Source organism: Mus pahari, chromosome 1 (genome assembly GCF_900095145.1).
Source record: "Mus pahari chromosome 1, PAHARI_EIJ_v1.1, whole genome shotgun sequence".
NCBI classification, from domain to species: Eukaryota; Metazoa; Chordata; class Mammalia; order Rodentia; family Muridae; genus Mus; species Mus pahari.
The window spans coordinates 156,495,751-156,507,760 of NC_034590.1; positions in this window are offsets into that span (position 1 = coordinate 156,495,751).

The window sequence follows — 12,010 nt, forward strand, 5'->3', positions numbered from 1 at the left end:
ATGGTTACAAATGTTAACTTGTTTCCCTTTTATGGTAAGTTCAAAGGACAGGTCCTTTTACTCTGATTCCCACTCTGAAGGTGAGGAAGCCACTGTGGAGGACTTTGCTAGCTGTCACGTAGCTGCCAACTTGGGACACTTTGACATTCAACTCAACCTCTGGGCAGTATCCCCTGACTGCTGATGGGGGAATACTGTATAGCTTGTAGCATCCTTTCTTTCCCGGGTCCAGCCTTGATCCTGGCAGCCTCAGTCCCAAGGAAGGAAATCTAAAGCTTCTTTATATTTAGATTTAACACACTTAGCCTCTCTGATAGTTGGTTTTCTCCTCTATCAAACGATAGATTAAGAGATGAGGGGACAGGGGAGATGGCTCAGCAATCAAGAGCACTTGCTGTGATTGAACAGGGCCTGAGTGGCAGTGTCCCAGCACATGTGATGTGTCACTTCTGTAACTCTAAGTTACAGAAAAAGTCTGAAGTCCTGGGTTTCAGACATTACCCCCACCTTACAGTTACTTCTTTATTGTATATATTCATGCTTGCCACTGGGCTAAGCACTTTTATATATTCTTAGCTCTCTCTCTTTTCTTTTAAGGTTTATTTTTATTTTATGTATGAGTGTATGCCTACACATATTTGCACCACATGTATGCCTGGTGCCTGCAGAGGTCAGAAGAGGGCGATGGAGTCCCTGGAACTGGAGATACAGCAAGTGCTCTCTTGACAACTGAGCCATTTCCTCGGCTCCCTCATCTCTTAATCTTTACCACAATCATACAAAGTCAATTGATGTTTTTCATTAGATAGAGGTTACAGAGGAGAAAACCAACGTATTAGTCAGGGTTCTCCAGAGTCATAGAACTTATGGGATGTCTCTGTATATTCAGGGAATTTATTGGCATGACTTACAGACTGCAGTTCAACTAACCCAACAATGGGCAGCTGGGAATGGGACGTTCAAGAATCCAGTAGTTGCTCAGTCCCGCTGGGCTGGGTGTTCCAACTGTCTCCTGCATAAGCTGGAACCCTGAGGAAGAAGAAGGTTCCAGAAGTAAGAGTAAACAGGCGAAGAAGAGAGGGCCTTCCTTCTTCCTCTGTCCTTCTGTAGACCCGCATTAGAAGGTATGGCCAGAATAAAGGTGTATACCACCACGCCTGGATTTGGCACTTGCTTGTCCCAAGCTGGCCTTGAACTCAGAGACCTGCTAGCCGCTGTCTCCTTAAAGGCATGTACTTACTACCTTGCCTGGGCCTAAGTTTTTCATGGCCACTACGCCTCAAAATATATATCAAAAGTGTCATCCCATGTCAAGATCCAGGTCAGAAGCCCATGTCTTCCAGCCTCAAGATCTGCATCACAGGTGTGCCCTCCATTTCTGGATTGTAGTTCATTCCAGAAGTAGTCAAGTTGACAACCAGGAACAGCTGTCACAACTAAGTTTCAGAGAGGGTAAGTGTGTTGCCCAAGACCACACAGCTTGTGAAGAAGTAGATGGAGAATTCAATCTGTTCGTTCGTTCGTTCATTATCAGCGCCTCTGGTCTTTCCATCCACACTTGGACCCTTTCCGGGGCCCTAGGGCTCTGTTCTTTACCTTACTCCATTTCTCTTTGTGAATTTCTCCTAAATCACACAAATGTGAAGATAAAATCATTTAGTTTAGCTCAGCTGCTTTTCCTGGCAGCAGTCAGCCTGACTTTATCAGAAATACGATCGCCATACAAAGCATTAACATTTCCATTTATCTGCTAGAACTGAGGGCCACTCCTTGAGAGAAGCCCAAATAGCTCCCTCCTTTACCCATCTCAAAGTCTACACCCCTTTGGTACCTGCCCACTGTGATCCTACTTCCTGCCAGAGGATCTTCAGTTAGTTTACCAAAGCAGGTGGTGGGGAGGTTCTGATTCCAACAAAGAGACCACACCCCCTCAGCTCAGTTTTGTGCTTCTTATTTCTTTGGGTCCTGTGGAATGACTGACTCATAGCTCAGGGACCTGCTGGGGAGTGGCTTTTCCCAATCCCAGCACACAACTGTACAAGCTCCAAATCCCCGAGCACACATTATGTTATGTATTCCCACCTAGCATAAGAAAAGCCACTCCCCCATTGTTAGCAAATCTTGGGGTCCTGCTGAGAGCACGGGCTTCAGAAACTGTGATTGGCCATTGACTGGTTGTGTTTTTGTGTCTGAACATCCTTTTGTACACACATGCACATTAGTGTGGTCATGTGCTTGTTGAATATATGCTTTTGTGGGAGACATATATAATATACATGTACATTTGCATGAGCTGGGGATGTAGCCCAGTTGACAGAGTACATGCCTATAGTATGCAATACTTAGTACCACAAAAATGTATAAGGTAAAAAAAAAAAGAGTTTATGTATTCACTTTGGGAGTGAGGCATGTATCTGACCCTGCAAGTTTGTGTATAAATGTTTGTGCATCTATGTAGACATTGGATGACAAGATGCTTAGAAAGGTTTTCTAAACCTGGAGCATCGAGAAAAGACTTGGAAGAGGAACTGGACAGGTGGGGTGGAGTGGAAAGAGAAATACAAAAGAGATTCAGGTCTGATGTTTCGTAACTAAGAAGGATGCAAGCCAGAAACACTCACAGACTCTCATTGGTGTGTGGCAGTCAACAGAACCTGCTGCAGCCCAGTACGAGATCAGTAGGTAGGGGTTGGGGGTAAGTAGATGCTGACTGATGGATTCTCACCCCAATTCCAAGAGCAAGGGATTGGGCAAAGTATCCCATGTCCTTCCATTCAGTAATGGTGGTCTCAGGTGGTCCCAGCAATCCTATGATCTCTCTGGATGGAAGGGAGTTTGACATTGGTCTTTTGGACTCCGGGAGGCTCCTGGCTTTCTTGCCAGTGTCTCTCACTTTTGCCTCATTATCTTTTTTTTTTTTTCTTTTCCTCTCCCAGAAGCTGCTCAAAGGTTCCCAAGGTTTGAAGGTTTCGCTGACTTCAGAGGGCAGCACAGAGGAAAGGAGCGGGGAGCTCTTGGGAGGGGGGCAATTTTTGCTGAGACTGCACACTCCCAGTCCCTTCCTAGTGCCTCATTGCAGGGGTCCTTAGGCAGAGAAGGTCTGTTAATTGAAGGCCAACAAGACTGTGGGGTTGGATTAACAAGCAGCCTTCGCCAGGGCAATACATGAGACCTGGAGAATTGCAGATGTCCTCTCTGTATCTTCTCTCTGCAGCCTCCTGTTTGCCATGGTGCTCTATAGAGGCTCCAAGCAGAGGGCTTTAGGGGGTCAAGAAAGACACCTGCTATGTCTGAGGGCTGTTCTGCATTCATTCTCAAAGGCTCTCAGACATGTAGGGTTGGCCAATGTTTTGCATAGACATCTGTGCAATAATGAGAAAGATGGTCATACTGAGAGGCACACAGTGGAGCAGGAAGCTCTTTGTGTTTCCTTTTCCCGTTGGTTCTTGATGCTATGGCTCTTTAACAAACCAGACAAGCACAGACCCGAGGAGTTCACGATCTGCTCACGTTAGCACTTATGAAAAGCAGTGGCTGGGATTCCAACTCATGCCCCTGTAACTTCAAACCTAGGATCCCTCAAAAGAGGTCCTTTTAAAAACCCGTGTGCTGCTGAGTACCTGCAATAAGACCCTGGAGAGTGTTAGGTTGGCAAGACTCTGAACTGGCTTGCGAAGCAGTAGGCATTTTCTATTTTGTGGAAGTGGGGTTGTGAGGGCTTCCCATGCAAGGAATAGAGGCGAAAGGTGTGAGTGTCCAGTAAGATGTATCATAGCTAGTGGACACCCAATTGGGGTTGGTACTATGAGGGCACAAAAATCTAAGTTAAGGGCCTTGAATGGCAGGGCACAGGCTTTGGCTTCTCTTCTGTGGGTGGTGAAGATTACTAAATGTAATTACTAAAGCAAGAAAGGTTTTCCCTGTATTCCCTTCTAGAGGGGAGAGATGTGTGTTTAAGTCTGTGGGGACTGGAGAGAGGAGAGTGCCAGCTAGGGCTGAAGGACGTAGAAATAGAAGACACAGGGACAGCTTCTCTCTTTCAAGGGGCTGCTTCCTAGAAGGGGTCTAGACTGGATCAAGAGATCTGGAGAGCCAGATGCCCAGGTGTCCTGGGAGAGATCACAGATCCTCCAAGCCCATGGTAAGAGACAGTAATGGTGTGGACTTGAGTGAATCTTAGATCTTTGGGCTCTTCAACTGGAGCCCTGCACCTCATTGAAGGGTTATTAATAGGGAGTTTGTCTGGTGTCAGAGCGCAGACATAAACTGCATTAGCATTACCCCATAATCTTATTTAGTAAATGCTCATGCCGTTCAGTCTCCTGTAATTACATTGGGAAGATGCAATATTTATGAAAGGGAAGAAGGGGGATGTCACTGTTCATCTTGGCTCTGCAGTAAAAATCCCGGGAAATACCATGTGACCTGAGGAGACCTGGCCAGAGGCTTGCCAGGCCTGGCCTGAGCAGTTGGTGTCTGGTGGGCTCCTGAGTGGCCCTGCTTCCTGGCTGCCAGCCCAGGGCTTTCTTCTCAACTTTCCTAAGAGCTTGGGTAGCAGTCTGAGGGTGCCGGGAGAAGCAGTGGTCATTTTCCCACACTGCCTAACTCCTGGTTTTGGTTCTTGCTTGGCACACCAGAGCAGAGCTTTCAGATATTTCACGTTTTCTTTCTTTCTTTCTTTCTTTCTTTCTTTCTTTCTTTCTTTCTTTCTTTCTTTCTTTCTTTCTTTCTTTTTCTTCTTCTTTTTTTTTCTTTTTCTGTTGGGCACAGGGTTGGAGTTTTCCTTCTCTGGTCCAGATTTCCTTCTCCCCTGAGGTGAGTGTACTTCAGAATTGAACAGGGAAGGGAGAAGGAGGATTTGAACTTCGCTGCAAAGCATGGGAAATACAACAGAGCTGAGAGGAGTGGGCCATAATGGCGGTAAGGGGGATGGTGGTGGGAAGCAGGGGCCAAGGGTCTGCTTTTGGAATAGTTTTAGCCACTGGGATGATCCTCAGCGCTTGCTGCAGTTTGGGAACCTTGGGTGGTAGCCATCTCCCACCCTGCCTAAATCCTCTCCAAACTGCCTAGGACACTTCTCAAAGATCATCTTCTCCAGCCTCCTGTCTCTACAGTGACTTTGTACCCATCCCACCCGAGTAATACTTCTCTCCACTGCTCTTGTGGGGGCGGGGGGGGGCACCAGCCAGGGGGCTGACTTTCTCTTGCTAGTATCAAGAGCACTTGCAGGTGAGGGTTTGTGGGGGACAAACAGGAACTGTGGTCGGCACACAGGCATTTGGAGTTTAGGGACAGAACAGACACACAGACATGCTCTCTGCCCCTAGTGGGCTGGGCCACCTAAAATAGAGGAATTACTTCCCAATCACATCTTGGCAGGCTGGCAGGGGTGGGTAGGGGTGGGGTCCCCACTCCTTGTGTTTAGAGAGCTCTGGGATCTCACCCACAAGACAGACAGAGAGACAGACAGACAAATGGGGGAGTTTCTGTCACCAATTTAAAAAAAGAGGGCTAAGAAGAAGTGGGGATCACAGTCAGTTGCTTGCTGGTGAGACATAGAGGCTGGGAGAAGTCTCTGCCAATAGAGGCAGAAACTTTCTGGGCCTCAGAGTCTTTCTGGGCTTAGGGTCAGGTTCTTGGTGTTGGGCTAGTGTGGAGCCCCCTTCTACTTGAGTAGGGTCCTCTCCAAGATCCCTTCACAGAGAGCCCAAGGGGCCTCGCTTTCTACCGATCCTGGGATCTTGTGTTCCGATCTGCGCCCTCTTCTACTTGAGTGGGGTCCTCTCCCAGGTCCCTAGGACATCTCTCAAAGGAACACACAGAACTTGTACCGCTAGCAGACCGCTGACGGCGTCGACCCCTCCGCACGCTCGCACAAGCAATACTCATTAGGGTACCCCACTGGTCCAGACTCCTGTAAATCGCCTGCTTCTCCCGAGACCTAGGTAGGGACACCGAACCTGGTACGAAAGAGAGCCCCAGAGAAGGAAGGGTATGCCAAGGAGGCCTGAGGCCTCTCCCTGCGTCATCTCCCTCGCCACAGTACCATTAATCACCGAGTCGCAGTCCAGTTGGGGATCGGGACACCCAGTGCTGCACACAGCCTACGGGACAATAGGATTATTTCTGGGGGGGAGAGGCTGCCTCGGGCGGGGGCTCAGGCGGCGGAGCCTCCTTCCCTCAATCGGTCCCTCGGTACCCTATGAGCGCCTGCGGCGGACGGGGACGGGTGGCAGAGCGGACGCCGGTGGCGCGCGGGTGGCAGGGCCAGGCCGACCTAATTCAATTAGCTAGGCGGCCTCCGCTTCCTTGTAACTCTGGGCCCGCGGGGCTCCGGCTCCCCACAGCTGTTCTTTGTGCTCAGAGCCCATGCATATGGATTCGGCCCCTCCCTCTCCGTTCCCCCAACCCCGCTTCTGGCACCTGCGGCTTGCTCCGCCTCAGTCCTCCTCCTGACTCTCCCGGGTGACCTTGGCCTTCCCCGAAAGTTGGGAAAGTAAGAATTGTTATCTGCGTTTAGCGTGGCCATTTGTGCCTGAGACCGCACAAGAAGGGTGGGGGTGCTTGCTTGTTTTGGTTTTATAAGAATCTTAGTTGGAAGGTCTCTATACAACTGCGGGTACCTGAAGGTCTGTAGGGGTGAAGCATTGTGCGTTGTGCGTCCACTGTCCCGCGTGCCCGAGTGAAGTGACCCTGACCCGCACAGGGCGATGTTGATGGAGAGGGGGTTTAGTTTAATTTTGTTCTGGTCTGAACTGAGGAGTGCATCTGCAAGCACCCGTGTATGGACCAAGAGCAAAACGAATCTCAAGTCTGTCATCCCAGCACTTGGGATGCTGAGGTAGGAGAACTACTGTGAATTTCAACTTAGCCTGCCTAGCACCATAATCTTTGTGAGGTCTGGGATGTTCACACTGGGAGGACGGCCTGGACACTTGTGTGTGAGGGTGAGAGAAGGTCTCTGTGTGTCTGCATGTAGGGGGCCAACCTGAATCTCCAAAGCTTCAGGTGTTTGAATCCGATCTGTTTCCACCATTTGTGTATATGTTGTGGTTGCCTGCGCAGTCAGACGCTGTGGAACACATCACCCCACCAACTCCTAGTAGCAGCTGCTAGCCGCTAAGGCTTCTGGGCTAAGTCATTACCCGTTCACCAAGCCCAGTACTTTTCTTCTGGAGAAGGAGCTAACAGCTTTGATTTCAAAAAAAAAAATCGCAGCTTGGCTCTTATACTGGAGTCTGCTTCTTGGATGTACCAACCTCCAGCCCTCTCCTGCTGCAGTGGGTGGGTCCTGGCCAGTGCTCCCAGTTTTCTACTTCAAGCACAGACACTCAGCTCTGCAGTTGGCCACAGCTTCCAACCTCCAAATCCTGTGGTGTGGTCTGCAGACCACTAGACCTGTCCACACAGTGGACCTTGCTCTCCTGAGCAAGTCAGGTTCCCCAGATCTGCAAATGTCTCCATCCACTCCCCCCTCAGCTGGTCAGCTGTGACACACAAGCGGTCTTCCTCAGATCTGAAGACTGTGTAGAGCAGAGTAGGGTTGTGAATCAGTGAAAGCTTGCTTAATCCTTGCTGAGAAGTTTCACCCTTGAGGTACACAAAAGAATTTTGCCAGGGAATAGATCGGGATGATGCTGACCCTGGGGGTGGGGGTGGGGTGCCAGGACCTTGCTGGTGCTCCCTAAGGATCCTTCCTCTTCTTTCATGTCTTATCTTGGGGTCCAGGCCCCAAATGCTCTCTGCCGTGCTGCATAGACACCCTTCAGACTTACAGGGCCAATAGAGTGGATGCTAAGAATGGGAGAATTGATCTTGGATTCTAGGCTGAATTGCCCTTCTGGATTCAATGGTAGCAAGCTGAACTCTTGAATAGAAGGCTCTCCAAGGACAGCAGAGCCAAGGGAGTCTGTTCTGCCCTGAGTATTTTCTCAGACCACACACAACCCTATTCTTTCTGGCATTCTGGCATGCTGGGAGGAGACTTAGAATCACAGATATCCAAAGCATTTTTGCACAGTTCTCTTGGGAAGAAATTTGTCAGAGAAAGGCGGGAGGTTTTAGTTTGATTTACCCAAGGGTGAATGGGGTACCGAGAAAAGACACTATCTCAAAAACACCTACCTGCCCAGATTTGATAGGCCTAGTAGGAAAAGAAAACTGTCACCTAATCTCAGGTGACAACTGGGATGTGACCCAATGACCAGTGAGGTGCCTGTCTACCCCCCATCCCTTTGTCCTCTGCCAGGTCAGTGTCCCTTCTCTGACAGGCTGATAGTCTCTCATTTTAGGATTGGGGGGGTTATGGGGTGAGCCTGGAACCCACACCCCAAAGCTAAGGACGAATCACTGTATTATGGCTGAGGCACTCTGCCCTCTTCCTTTCTAATGTATGTACTAGAGACTGCCACCCACCCACCGCCTACCACAGGCCACCACAGCAAGTCTACCTTGCTGACTGTGATGACAATGGCCTCGCCATCTTACACCTCCCTTTACATGTTTCTCAGCCACCCCACTTTCTCTGCAGAATTCCTGTTAGGCATGGGTCTTTCTCCCTCTGGCCCACCTCAGGCCCACATGTGGCCATTTCCCTGACACTTAGACTAGGGGGAAAAAAAAGGACTCCTTTCCCATAGATACCAGACTTGACATTACCACTGCACTCCTTCATGCACACACATGCACACATGCGCACACCACTTGCTTACACACTCACTGTAGCACACCTCCCCAGGTGACTGCTGCAGAAACAACTCAGAACCCCCTCTTCCTCTTCCAACCATCTTGCCAGTGCCACCCTTGTGGCGATACCATCCTGATGTGACCCAGTGCCTGACCCTTCACAAACAATAAATATTCACTCAAGAAAACACTCACAAAATTGCCCCTTAAAGACATTCAGGACATCATCGGCACACCCCTGCCCAGCGCTCACTGTTGAACTTTCCCATCCAAATTTCCCACAAACACAAAGTAATTATGTCACCACACACACCCCTGAGCTGAAGGACAACCCCTGCCCCTGGGGTCTCTCCCAACGGAAGCTGTGTGAGATCCAAAGAGGACTCCCTCTGGGGACTCCAGCATCTCTTTCTCCTCTCCCAGTCTCAGTTGCAGCTGCTCCCCCACCCCTTTTAATTGGAGGTACTTCTTTATTTTGCAAGCCAGAGGGAGGTTGGACTGAGGGGGCATGGTTGCCAGGTGGCCTCGAGAGGACTAGAGAGAGCAGGGTCTGAAACTCACCTAGCCCATGTGCAAGGCAGGGGTCAAGCTCAGCAGGAGGAAGTACCCTGTGTCCCGGAGCTGGAAGCACAGTGCTGGAGTTCAGTCCCTTCTTCCCAGCAGTGCCTGGGTTGGCTCAAGATGGATGACAAAGGTGGCATCACAGAACTGTGAGGATTGATGGAATGCTCACTGCTGTGGTCAGGGGTACCTGAACCATCTCAGATGACCCCTAAGTGCTGCTTCCTCTCCCTCCCTCCCTCCCTCCCTCCACTCCCCAGAACAGGGCTACTCCATAAGGCTAGAGAAAAGGGCTCCAGAAACACAGACGGAGCACCAAATGAACGGTGTACTGGGAGGAGAAGGGGGTTGGGGGAGGGGGCTGAGCTCACCAAATCCAGATCTTCTGGTCTCCTCTTTCTAGCTAGAGACTGAGGTGCAAGCAAAGCAGGGGACCATCCCAGCTCCCCTGGGACAAGCACCAGCAAGCACACTGGACTTGCAGAATTCCAGCCTTGCAGACTGGATTGGGGTAAAGATTGACTCAGAGAACAGAAAGGTTGGGAGTGTGGGAGAGAGCCAAGGCGCTCCTCGGCTGTGGGATTTTGCCAGCCATACAATCTCAGTGGGTTGTTGTGACCTCTGCCAACCTTCACCTGGGCCAGCATGGTAAAGTGTCCTCTCTGCTACCCTGGACAGCCGGTGCTACATCTAAAGAGTTTGAGAGGTGGGGCCAGCAGGTGACAGGAGCTGGGAGAAGCAGGATAAGAAAAGTCTGTAGGTCTAGAGAAGTGTAGCATTGGGGGGAGGAGGAGGGGAGAGGGGGGAGCGGAGGGAGAGGGGGAAGGGAAGATTGAAGTGGTTTCCAGCAAGAGCCTCAGAGTGGCAAAAGACTTAGCTCTGACGAAAGCTAAAAACAAACAAACAAAACAAAACAAAAATAAAAACAAACCCAGTTCTAATGTGGCAGGTCTATGGTTAGACCAACAGACAGACCAGGACCACTGGCCTCCAGCCTCAAGGATGCTACAAGCAGGGCCCACTGCCATGGTTTTCAGCTGCAAATAGAAGAAGTTTTAGGTGTTGAGTTCCCAGTGCAATCCTCTTCTGCCTGCAGAACCTTAACCGGGTTTGTCTTTTGTTTAAAATGGTATGAGGGATGCTGGAGACTTGGCTCAGCGGTGGTTGAGAGAGCTTAGAGCTTTGGCAGAAGACCAGGATTCAGTTTCCAGAGCCCACATGGTAGCTCATCACCAGCCACAGCTCCAGTTCCAGGGAATCAGATGCCCTCTTCTGGCCTCTGAGAGTACCAGATGTGCACATGGTACACACACACACACACACACACACACACACACACACACACACACACACACATAGGCAAAACACTCATGCACATAAAATAAATACATATAAACGTTTTTAAATGATATGTAATTCACATTTCATACTTTCAAACTTAAAGTGCACAAGTCAGTGACTTTCAGAATATGCATGAAGTTTTGCAGCTACCACCACTTCCTAACTGCAGAGAATTTTGATGGTTCCGAAAAAGAAAAAGAAACTCTGTACCCAGGAGTAGTCACTTCCCCTCTTCCTCTAGTCCTATGGAGTTCTCTGTCTTGGCCAGTTTACCTAAATGATCTATCTAATGTGACTCTTTGCGCCTGGCTTCTCTCACTTAGCATAATATTTCCCAGGTTGTGGCATGAGCGAGCAGACACTTCCCTCTTATGGCGGAATAGTGCTCCGTTTCATGGACAGACCATATTTTATGTGTCCATCAGTTGACAGACAAATGGAATGGTCTGTGCTTTCCTTCACTCAGCTTTATTTGGTAAAAATATCAGGCCATATCCGTCAGCCTCTTAGGGTTGTTATGGGTCTCAAACGAGTGTGGGACGTGGTATCTGACACAGAGTAACTGCTCATGCTGCTTTCTGTTCTAGATCTTTCAAGATAAAAAGGCAGAAAAGGCTCATCAGGTTCAGAGAACTTCCCAAGTAAGTTAGGGAAGCTTATGGGTCAAGGTATAGAGGAGGCCTAGTGAGGAACAAGAGCCCAGCAGGCAGCAGGCTGGAGCTCTGCTCTCCTGGTCTTGCTTAGTGTTTGAGAACAACTACCTGGGGGCAGTGGTGGCACACCTTTAATCCCAGCACTTGGGAGGCAGAGACAGGTGTATTTCTGAGTTTGAGGCTAGCCTGGTCTACAGAGTGAGTTCTAGGACAGCCAGGGCTATACAGAGGAACCCTGTCTCGAAAAACAAAAACAAACAAACAAACAAAGAAGGAGTTGAGAACAACTACCTGCTTCATTGCTTTATGCTTTCTATCTTCATCTTGAATGAGCATTTGCCCTCCTGGCTGAAGATAGGGAGGGTATTTATCTGAGAGATGCTACTGAGTTTCAATAGTTATCCATAATACTGACTTCTGGCTTATCCTTCTTTCTTTGTTTATTGTCTGTATAGAACATAGGTATTCTGAGGTCAAGACACTTTGCTGTCTCCCCAGTACCTAGAAAGTACCAGGTACATTTTAAGTACACAAATATTTGTTGGACAAGTCAAATCTCCATTAATTTATTGGTAGCTCAAGAGGAGTATGTTTGATTTGTTGGGGCTGTTTTAGGAGGGGGACACATATATGCCATATATATGATACATATATATATATATATATATATATATATATATATATGCATCATACATATGCATATATAACTATATATAACTATATAACTATATAACATATATATATATATATATATATATATATATATATAT